This window comes from Asparagus officinalis, chromosome 4 (assembly GCF_001876935.1).
Source record: "Asparagus officinalis chromosome 4, Aspof.V1, whole genome shotgun sequence".
NCBI classification, from domain to species: domain Eukaryota; kingdom Viridiplantae; phylum Streptophyta; class Magnoliopsida; order Asparagales; family Asparagaceae; genus Asparagus; species Asparagus officinalis.
In genome coordinates, this window is record NC_033797.1 from 97,306,825 (window position 1) to 97,317,311 (window position 10,487).

The following is a 10,487-nucleotide window of genomic DNA, read 5'->3' on the forward strand; positions in this document are numbered from 1 at the left end:
GTTGTTCGCGTGCGATTTGTCGATCTCGTCGCCTCGTTGGTTCGTCGATTTGTGCCGAGCTGTGCTAAGGGACCTATAAGCAGTTTTATATGCCTACAAAAAGATCATATCTTTCTCTATAAAAATGATTTTTAAGATTATTCTTCTGTTTTAGAAACTAGATACATATATCTTTTATTTGGCACTAGTTTGGTTAAATTTAGAGTTTATTTTCTATTTTGAAAACTCAGTTAAACATGATACAATTGCTGTAGTTTTCTACAAAAAATATTTATTTAGTACATCTCTTAAATTTCTCATATATAAATAAAATTATGAAAAATCCTAATGATCATGATCATGATACTATCATAAACAGCAAGAAAAAAATTACTAATCTAGTATTGGTTTATGTTTTAACATAAAAAATTTAACTTTTATCACATCATGTTAAGATTCAAGCATGAAAACACATATTCAACATCATATTAAACATCTAACTAGTTATTTAACTATGGGGAAGGGTTTAGATGAAGATAATCTTGCCTTAGACATTATTCTAAGCCTTTGAAATAACCAGCAACCAAAAAAAAGTGCAACCAAACCGTTTTCCCCTTACTACACGTTGATGATCTCATCCTCATGTCGATATTTGCTTCACAAAGCTCTCAAAATTCTTAACTTTAGGGCTAGGGATTTAGAGAGAGGAAGAGTGGCTGCTAGGGTTTGAACTTCTAATGTAAGGATGTTAATTTTTGTGAAAACACATGTTTATATATATGCAAACCCGAAATAAACCCGTTTGACCCAAACCAGGAATCCTAGTCTGACTAGGAAAATGACCTTCGATATTTTGGCCATAACTTTCACGTCCGATCTCAGAATGAGGTGATCTAAGACTTGTTGGACAACAGTTGAAAATACCTACAACTTTGGTCTTTTGCGTTTTTCCAGATTCTAAGTGTATCATAGTATAAAATCTGTAAACTCTTAACTGGTCATTTTTCCCAGATTTTTCTCGTGCATGTTTTGTGCATTTGCACTCATATATTCATATATATGTATCGAATTGATCTCAAATCAATTCCTAGCATACTCAAATATCAATAAATATTATTTATCATGATATAACATTTTTATTATTATATTTCACAATCATTCAGAATTACGGGGTTTTACATTCTTCCCCCCTTAAAAGAATTTCGTCCCCGAAATTCCGTATTCGTATCTTAGAGATTAATAATGCCAGAAAAGCACATAGAGGGAATAATCCAGACAAGGAAACCCTCACATACACATCTCGTATCATTAGTCTCCAGATATGAACATAGCAATATCTACATTTAACAATATACACATCTCGTATCATTAGTCTCCAGATATGAACATAGCAATATCTACATTTAACAATCTAAGATGCTAATATTTCCACTTAACCCCTAACTAAACGGAACTAGTACGTCGGGCGAAAAATCCAGACAAGGAACCGCCCATATATATACAATGTATTCCGAATTATTAGAAGTTAAGTGCCAATACCTCCATTCTAGCGTTAAATGTAAATATAACCATACAAATAATTACATACATAAATCAATCCACCTTCTCAATAGGTGCAGGTAGTCGCGATGCATAACATCTTCGTTCTCCCAAGAATCATCCTTAATGTCTATACTTAACAGTCTAAAATACAAATACCCCCACTTAACGCCTAACTAAATGGAACAAGTACATCGAGTGAAAAATCCAAACAAGGAACCCCTCATATATATACCATATGTTTCGAGTACTTAGGAGTTAAGTGTTAATACCATCATTTTAGTATTAAGTATAAATATTACCATACGGGTAGCCACAAATCATAAACAAGTCATACTAAATTTAATTTACCTACTCAAATAGGTGTGGATAGTCGTGACGTATATCCTCTTTGCATTCCTAAGAAGCCTCCTCAGCTCCTCTCCGATTCCACTGAACTTTAACTAAAGGTATCACCTTGTTTCTCAACTTCTTGTCCTCCTTGGCAAGAATACATATAGGAATTTCAATAGTAGTCAGATCCTCCTGAATCTCGATCTCTGGTGCGTCTAATACTCGCTGCTCCTCCTCGTCATGTAGGTGCTTCTTAAGCATCGAAACATGAAAAACATCGTGTATGCTCGACATGGATGCTGGTAGGTCTAGCCGATATGAAACAACCCTAATACGCTCAATAATCGGGAATGGTCTAATATATCTCGGGGTAAGTTTTCCTCGTCTGTCAAAATGCTGAACTCCCTTCATTGGTGATATTTTCAATAACACATAGTCCCCAACTTGGAACTCTAACGGTCGTCGCCTATGATCTGCATAACTCTTCTGACGACTCTGTGCTGCAAGAATGCGCTCTCGAATAACTGCTACCTTCTCCGTAGTTTGCCTCACAAGTTTTGTTCCAAGCAATAGGTTGTCCTCTGGTTCTGCCCAATAAATAGGTGATCTACAAGACTTCTCGTACAATGCTTCATACGGTGTCATCCCAATAGTCACTTGGTAGCTATTATTATAAGCGAATTTGATTAATAGGATGTGGTCCTCCCAGCTACCCTGGAAATCAATGACACATGCTTGCAACATATCCTCCAATATTTGGTGTACTCTCTCCGTCTGCCCATCTGTCTGTGGGTGAAACACACTAGAATAAGATAATCTGCTACCGAAAGAGTTCTGGAAGCTTCTCCAAAAATGTGAAGTGAAAACCGAGCCTCGATCTAACACAATCGTCTCTGGAACTCCATGTGATCTCATGATCTACTGAATAAATATCCGTGCATATGTCTCTGTCGTGTATGTCATTTTTACTGGTATGAAATATGCTGACTTTGTCAACCGATCTACTACCACCCAAACTGAATCATTCCCCTTCTTCGATCTCGGCAATCCTACAATAAAGTCCATAGAAATATCTGTCCACTTCCACTTCAGAATGGGTAAAGTCTGTAGGGTTCCTGCCGGTCTTTGATGATCTGCCTTCACTTGGTGGTAGGTAAAGCACTTAGCTACATATTCTATAATCTCTCTACGCATGCCGCTCCACCAAAAATGTCTCTTCAGATCCTTGTACATCTTCGTTGTACCTGGATGCACTGTATATCTGGTACGATGTGCTTCATCGAATAAATCCTTCTTCAGCTGAGCATTAGCTGGCATTACTAATCAGCCCTTCATCTGAAGTCCTCCATCTGTTCTAACGGTCCAATCAGTCTTTAGCCTTTTGGAAATCTCCCCCTTTCGAGCTTGAATCCAAGAGTCGTCCAATTGAGTTCTGACCACTCTGTCACTCCAAGATGGCTGTACAGATAAAGCTCCCACAAATGCGCTACTTCTGCCAATCTCTAGTCTAAAGTCGAACTGGCTAAGTGTGTGGAGATCTCGATATAACGAACATCTCAGAGCTACAATCCTATGATGACGCTTCCTACTCAATGCGTCTGCTACGACATTCGCCTTCCCCGGGTGATATTAAATCGTGAACTCATAATCCTTAATGAACTCAACCCATCGTCGATGTCTCTGATTTAGTTCCTTCTGAGAGAAGAGGTACTTTAAGCTCTGATGATCTGTGAATAGCTCAAACTGTACCCCGTACAGGTTGTGTCTCCATGTCTTCAATGTGAAGACCACTGCTGCTAGCTTTAAGTTATGTGTGGGATAGTTCTGTTCATGCGTTCTCAACTAACTCAAAATGTATACTACTACCCTCTGGGTCTGCATCAAAACACCTCCTAGATCTGCTAACGATGCATCTGTGTAGACTACGAAGGTCTTATCACAACTAGGAATGGTCAAAACTGGCGTTGTAGTCAACTTAGCCTTCAAAGTCTCAAAGGCCTCCTGGCACTCCATGCTCCAAACAAAAGGTACATCCTTTTTCATAAGGTGTGTAAGTGGTGTGGCTATTTTTGAGAAGTCCTAAATAAACTTTTTGTAATAGCCAGCCAAACCTAAAAAGCTATGGATCTCGGTAACTGTCGTCGGAAGCTCCCAATCAAGTACTGACGTAACCTTAGCTGGATCCACTGCAATGCCCTCTCCGCTGATGACGTGGCCCAAAAAAAATCTGACCTCGGATAGCAAAAACTCGTACTTACTGAATTTTGGCATATAGCTGGTGCTCCCGTAAAGTCTGCAATGCTAATTGAAGGTGCTGCTCGTGCTCTGCCTCCAATCTTGAATGGATCAGAATGTCGTCGATGAATACTACCACGAACTGGTCCAAGTATGGACAGAAAACCCGATTCATCAAATCCATGAATACCGCAGGTGCATTGGTTAACCCAAATGGCATGACAAGAAACTCGAAGGACCCATAACGAGTCAAAAAGGCGGTCTTGGGAATATCCATCTCCCGAAGCCGTAACTGATGATAGCCAGAACGAAGATCAATCTTTGAGAAGTACTGCGCTCCCTGAAGTTGGTCGAACAAGTCATCAATTATCGGTAATGGATACCTATTCCGTTTAGTGACCTTATTCAACTCCCGATAATCTATACAAAGACGCATATTGTCATCCTTCTTCTTCACGAAAAGGACCGGCGCCCCTCATGGAGAATGACTCCGGCGAATAAAACCCTGAGACAACAACTCGTCCAGGTGAGTCTGTAGCTCCCTCATCTCAGCAGGTGCCATACGATAGAGAGCTCGAGATATCGGTGTTGTGCCTGGCTGCAACTCGATGCAGAACTCAACCTCTTTCACAGGAGGTAGCCCCGGTATGTCCTTAAAGACATCCGGAAAATCTGAGACAACCCTAGTCTCGCACAAATCAGCACTCCGATCTTTCAGCATCACCTCCTCGATATAGGTCAGAAATGACTCCGCAAACTGGTTGCCCTTTGAGGTCGCTATGATCAACTCAGACCCATCGGATGCTCGCAAACTGACTGTTTTCGTAAAACTGTCAATACTATCATGGTAAGAAGATAACCAATCCGTACCAAAAATTTGACATCGACAACACGATCAACTTGATGTCTAACTCAGACTCATCTAGTTTGATAACACATCTCCTACAGATGGAAGGGACACCCCCATAGAGGGGTAGGCACTGACAATAGAAAATCTAAGGAATGCCACAAGCTGACACCCATCAACAAAGGTACGAAGGATAAGAGATAAACGAATTTCACAACTAGATCCGAACTAAAAATGAAATCACGAATAAAGCTCCGCTCGTACCGTGATCATGCAGTACAGCTGAATAGACTTTGCTGGATAGTATAAATCTCCTGGATAATGTAAATCTAGCCTGCTGGCCCCTAAATCTTCGGATTAACAAGTAGTACTTCTATTTCCTCACTGCTAGCCGAAATTACGACTCTGTGATTGTCGACTGCGAACTTTATCATGCTAGCTTCCTGCTGTGAACTGCTACAAGTCTTTTGCTATTTGTTCGACCTTGTTGTGATTGTAACATGTTTCTCCGAATCTCTGCGCTACTCCGGCGCTCTCTAATCACATTATGCTCCTTTCTTATATTGTCCTTGTTGCTGGGATAAAATTATTATCCCGTTGTTAGGTTTCTCTAGATTTCCGTAATGGTTCTCTTGCCATTGTCATTGTCACTATTCTGGATTTTGATAACTTCCTTCACTATGGGTATATCTCCCTGCTTCACTTAGACTAGCGCTAATTGTTTAATGAAGAAATGACCTAAATTCTCCCAAATAGGTGATAATTGCTGTCTCGTCAAAAATCTGGATGTTGGTGTTATCCTCCAGCGATGGTCCTTAATGCTGAATATATATTTGACTTCTGCTTGGTTCCTAGCCGATGTTCAAGAAACTTTCATATACTCTTTTCCTTATAGGTTGCAATTGAAACTGGTGTGCCTTGAAATTTTGGTGCTCATACTGTCTGATATTTTTCTTATCCTTTCAGAGTTAAATCTCCTGCTCTGCGACTCTATCAACAACTGATTGTGGTGGTGGTGTACTCATTGGTATTTCATCTTTACTTCCACGACGGGTACAACCGGTGGTGAATCTCTTAAAAGTGGTATTGCTGACGGAAACGGATATACTTCTTGCTCCTCGATTGTTGTAAGATCTTGCTGCTAACGGCGCCATGAAGTCGATCAAATACTGTGGAGCCTACTGTGGCTCAGCTCTGCACGCCCAGCTCTTCAGGTACGAGTTTTACCTCGACCACATCCTCGTTTTGATATTTATAATATCAAAAGGAGAGCTTAATTTTCACAGTAAGTGAGATAGCAAAAATACATATATATATATAACGTATCACAATACGAATTCATAACACATAGTATTCACGCAAATACCTTCAATCAACATAAAATAGTTGTCATAAAAAAAAATTTAATTTTTGAGATATACGCATATATCGTCCTTACTCATACTAGGAAATCCTTACGGACTCTATACATGAATCCTAAGAAACTCTATCCTAGCTCCACGACTCGACACAGGATGATCCTAAGGATACTGGAACTAGAGCTCTGATACCAACTGTGACGCCCCTGGGTTCACACATGGCTACAGTGCCTAAGGTGAACCACAGAGATGTCAAACCTACGCATGCCGCACCCATTAACTGGTGCAACAACAAGTTTGCACCAATCACAAGTAATATCCTCTAAGTGGGATCAAATAAAAGCGTAGGTACAAACAGGCAGAAGTAGAACAATAATAATAGACATGATAAAGAGGATGATATCTGCATAATAAAGGTTATGTCTTAACTGAAAATAAACTAAAATACATATTGAGTGTGAAATAACATACGATGTTGTAGGGCGTAAATTTTGATTTCGCCAAACAAGGGAGTTTCATTTATATTGATAAAAATGCTTATTACAAAGCTAATAATCAAATGTTTACAACAGAAGCAGAGGGAAATGCCTCTGTTGTTTAGTGTGGGACATTTAGGTGGCTTATGAGGATGCTTCGCTCGAGCTGCTCGTGGTCGAGTCTGGCTTCCCTGGACCGTTCGATCGAGGGTTGCTGGTAGAGCTTCAGTACACAGTAAGAAGTGCAGAGTCGATGGAGTTCGGGCTGGCTTTAAGTTCGGCCGCAATGATCGGAGCTCGGAAAGCCAGGGGCAGTGGTGCTGTACGCAAGGGATTATGCGAACAGCTTGGTCTCAACTGCTTTTCTCACAAGTTTTTTCGACCTCCTCTCTCTCTCAAGTTTGCTAGAGCAGGGCTTTGTTTATGGAAGAAAGGACACGATCGACCTGGTCGCTTGGAATTATGGGATATGACGCTACATTGTGTTCGGAGATATCCTGCTCTTATTCGTTACCACCATGTGGTGCATTCGAAGAGCTGTGCTCTGCATCACGTCACGTAGGAGTGGGAAAGCCCCCTCCTCGTATGCGTGCAAACGGCTGTCGAAGCTTGCGTGGATCTGACCAAACCCACCGATGCGCTCGGTGGCGCTCTTGCCTCGTTGCTTGGACAACTGAGGTGAGTCTGCATTTATGAGAAGGCAGGCTGGCTTTGACACCTGTCTTTCACTTGTAACTTAGCGGTTGTTTCGTCGTCCTTCTGTAGTGCCGTGCCTTCTCTTCTTCAGTCAATGAGAGGGCGGGAAAGCATGTTGCGCTGGCAGCTCGCGTGGGTTTGGCAGCTGCCTGAATGCTAGCGGATTTCGTCTCCTGACCTCAAGACAGCCGAGGTGAGTTTTCATTTATGAATGGCTCAGGTCGGACTGCGACACGTGTCCAGTCCTTCGCACTGTGAGGCGGGCCATTGACGATTCTCTTGGAGGTAACTGTGCTGAGCTTCTCTGCTCGTCGGTGTCGAGAGAGAGGGAAACCCATCGCAGCACGTGGGGTAACAGATATTCTGGCGCGTATCGGGCGGCCTGGGGTTTGGCGTGGCGAGTTCGACTTGGGAACTCGGGCAGTGGAGTTGGTAAAAGGAAAATTCCGCTATCCAGCTTGAATTCTGGCTGCGTGCAGTGGCGAGGTTGATCATCAAGGTGAATTTCCCTGAAGCTCACAGCAGGTATTTTTTACTACTATCAAGCCAAGACCCCCTTTAAAGTTTTCAGACACTAAATCGGCTTGCGTGTGTCTGGAATACTTTTGAATAAGAAGTTTTTGGTGAGATATGCGGCACTTGGTTTCTTTTAGGATTTTTTAGTAAAGCCCTCAGCATATCTAACGGGTTTTGATGTGGGGCCTTTACCGATTACGCGTTTTGAATCAGGCTAAGCCATTACTATTTCCGCCTCAGTAAATATGAGTTTGTTCGAGTAGTTTCTCTAGACTTGATGCTAAGATTATCTAGCTCTCCACCTTAGCCGTTTCGAGGCGGTGGTTAAAGCGGGGCCAATGCTCTTTGGCGTTTAAAGCTTGGACAAGGTCATGTTATTTGTCGATTTATCTCCCCGAATGCGAATGAGTTCGTTTCTAAGCGAAGTTTAGGGTTTTGGAGGCTGATAATTCTGTTCGACTCGTGGATTTTGGTTCGACTCTTTCAGCGAGGAGAAAACTTTCTTCTCGGGCTAAACTCGGTTCGGTGGTGGGGTGAGCATGCGTCCGCTAGTGGGACTTCGTGCTTTCCCAGGCTAAGATGGCGTGGTTCTGTCAACGTCGCGTTCTGACCGCAAGCTTTTCGGTGCTGCCCGTTTGAATGATGGTCGTGGTTTTGAACCCGGAGCCGGTCAGATTATCAACGCGTTCGATTTTTCGGTTCAGGTTGGGGTTTTTGCGACCGAACGTCCGTTTCCCGGCCTCGACGTGGCATCTTCGAAATGTCCAGGAGAGCAATCTGGGACCGTTAATTTCGATCATGGTCCGTTTCTCGTCCGCGCAGTATTTCGCATTTTTGAAGGGCGATCGTGGGCCACGGTTGGCAACGTCTCCGTTAAATATGGTCGTCGCCGTTTCTTGAGAGTTACCGTTCGCTTTCTTTTTGAGAGTTCCACTTAATCCCCTCAAATGGCGCCAAAATCCAAGAAGTGTATCTCGCGAAAGGATGGAGTCCGCGGTGGCTATCCACGACCGCCTCGCTGGCCCTGTGCAGCCCGTCCGCATACCTGAGACAGCACTTTGGGTAAGTCCACGAGGTTCATCTAACGACTTCGGCGTGAGGGTTATAGGTGTCGGGTGCGGGCGAATGAGCCTCGTTATCCGCCCTTAGGTTTGAACCATGTTTTGGTAGCTTCCTTTTGATTTAGGGCTATCGCGTTCGCTTTTTGGGCGGATTTTGTATTTGGCTCATAGAGGACGATTTCTGCCTCTACAGGAGAAATTGAGCTTTCGTTTGGGTAGGGCGAATTCGTCCTTGATAGGCGAGTTCGAGCCAACCTGCTCTGGTAATAAGGAGAGCGTTGTTTTTGCTTTCCGACAAGTCGATCGCCTTTTTTTTGTCTGGGATAGGCGCGGATTCATCCTTAGGGCGGATTCTATGCCTGACCTTGTGCTTGTTTCTTTTGCAGGCGACCTTTTCTGACGAAGCCGCTTCCGAAGGGCGTGGCGCTGATCGTCTCTTGAGCCGGAAGGGCACAGGCTATACGCGTGCGTCCTGCCGATTTCCTTTCTTTTGATCTGATGCGCCTCATTTTGCTGCTGATCAAGGCCGCTAGCAGTTGATGAGAGGGTTTAGGCGGACGGTCATCATTTTGAGCATTAGTGAGTTGAGCGACCGATGCGTACGCTGACAGACGACGCCAGGATCGAGCTGTTGAAGCGCTCAGTTCTTCTTCGGCGATGCTATGACTGGATTCCTTCTCATTCTACAAGGAGGTAGGCAGGTGGTTTGGCACTCGTGAAGGATCTCCACTAATTACTCCCTAGCATGCCGAGGGTTTCTCGATCATCCGATAGCTACGGGTTTCTTGCGCAGGTTCCCCGAGTGGATGAAACTTGGGATTTGACCGCCCAACTCGGACGGGGCTGGGTATGGAGTGGAGAGTTCTTGTAATGAGCGTGACGGGGTTCTGCGCCGCTGGCGTACCGTCAGCACGAGTTCAATGCGGGCAGGAAGAGACGACGACGGGTTGTAGACGACGTCCGCCATCCGCTTCTTCGGAGTTGGCAGGTAAGATTTGCCCCCCAAAGAGACTTCAGAGCCTCTGGGTGGGTATATTCTGCTGGGCGCAGCCCGGCAGCGACACTTGGTGGTCAAGAGTCAGCTGACGCACGTCCGGCGGAGAATTCTGACCTTGAGAATTCGAGCTGTATATTGGGCCATTTCGAGCCATCGACATGGTTTGAGGATTTAATGCTGTCTCAGTTCCATAGTATGCTTGAAAACTGTATTGTGGCGGGAAGTGCACATTCTCACTCCCAACGGCTGAAGCTTGGCATTAACCCACCATGAGATGTATGACGTGTCAGGGACTGCTCTGAGGAAACTTTCCGCTACGAAGAGTAACATCCAAGGCCTAAGAGGAATGCATCGTACCCAGGCTTTTCTGAACTGTTCCACTTTGGGTAGTTGGAAACTGCTGTGGGGTTGCTACGCCATTAACCTACATCTTGCCTCAGTACTTTAGGC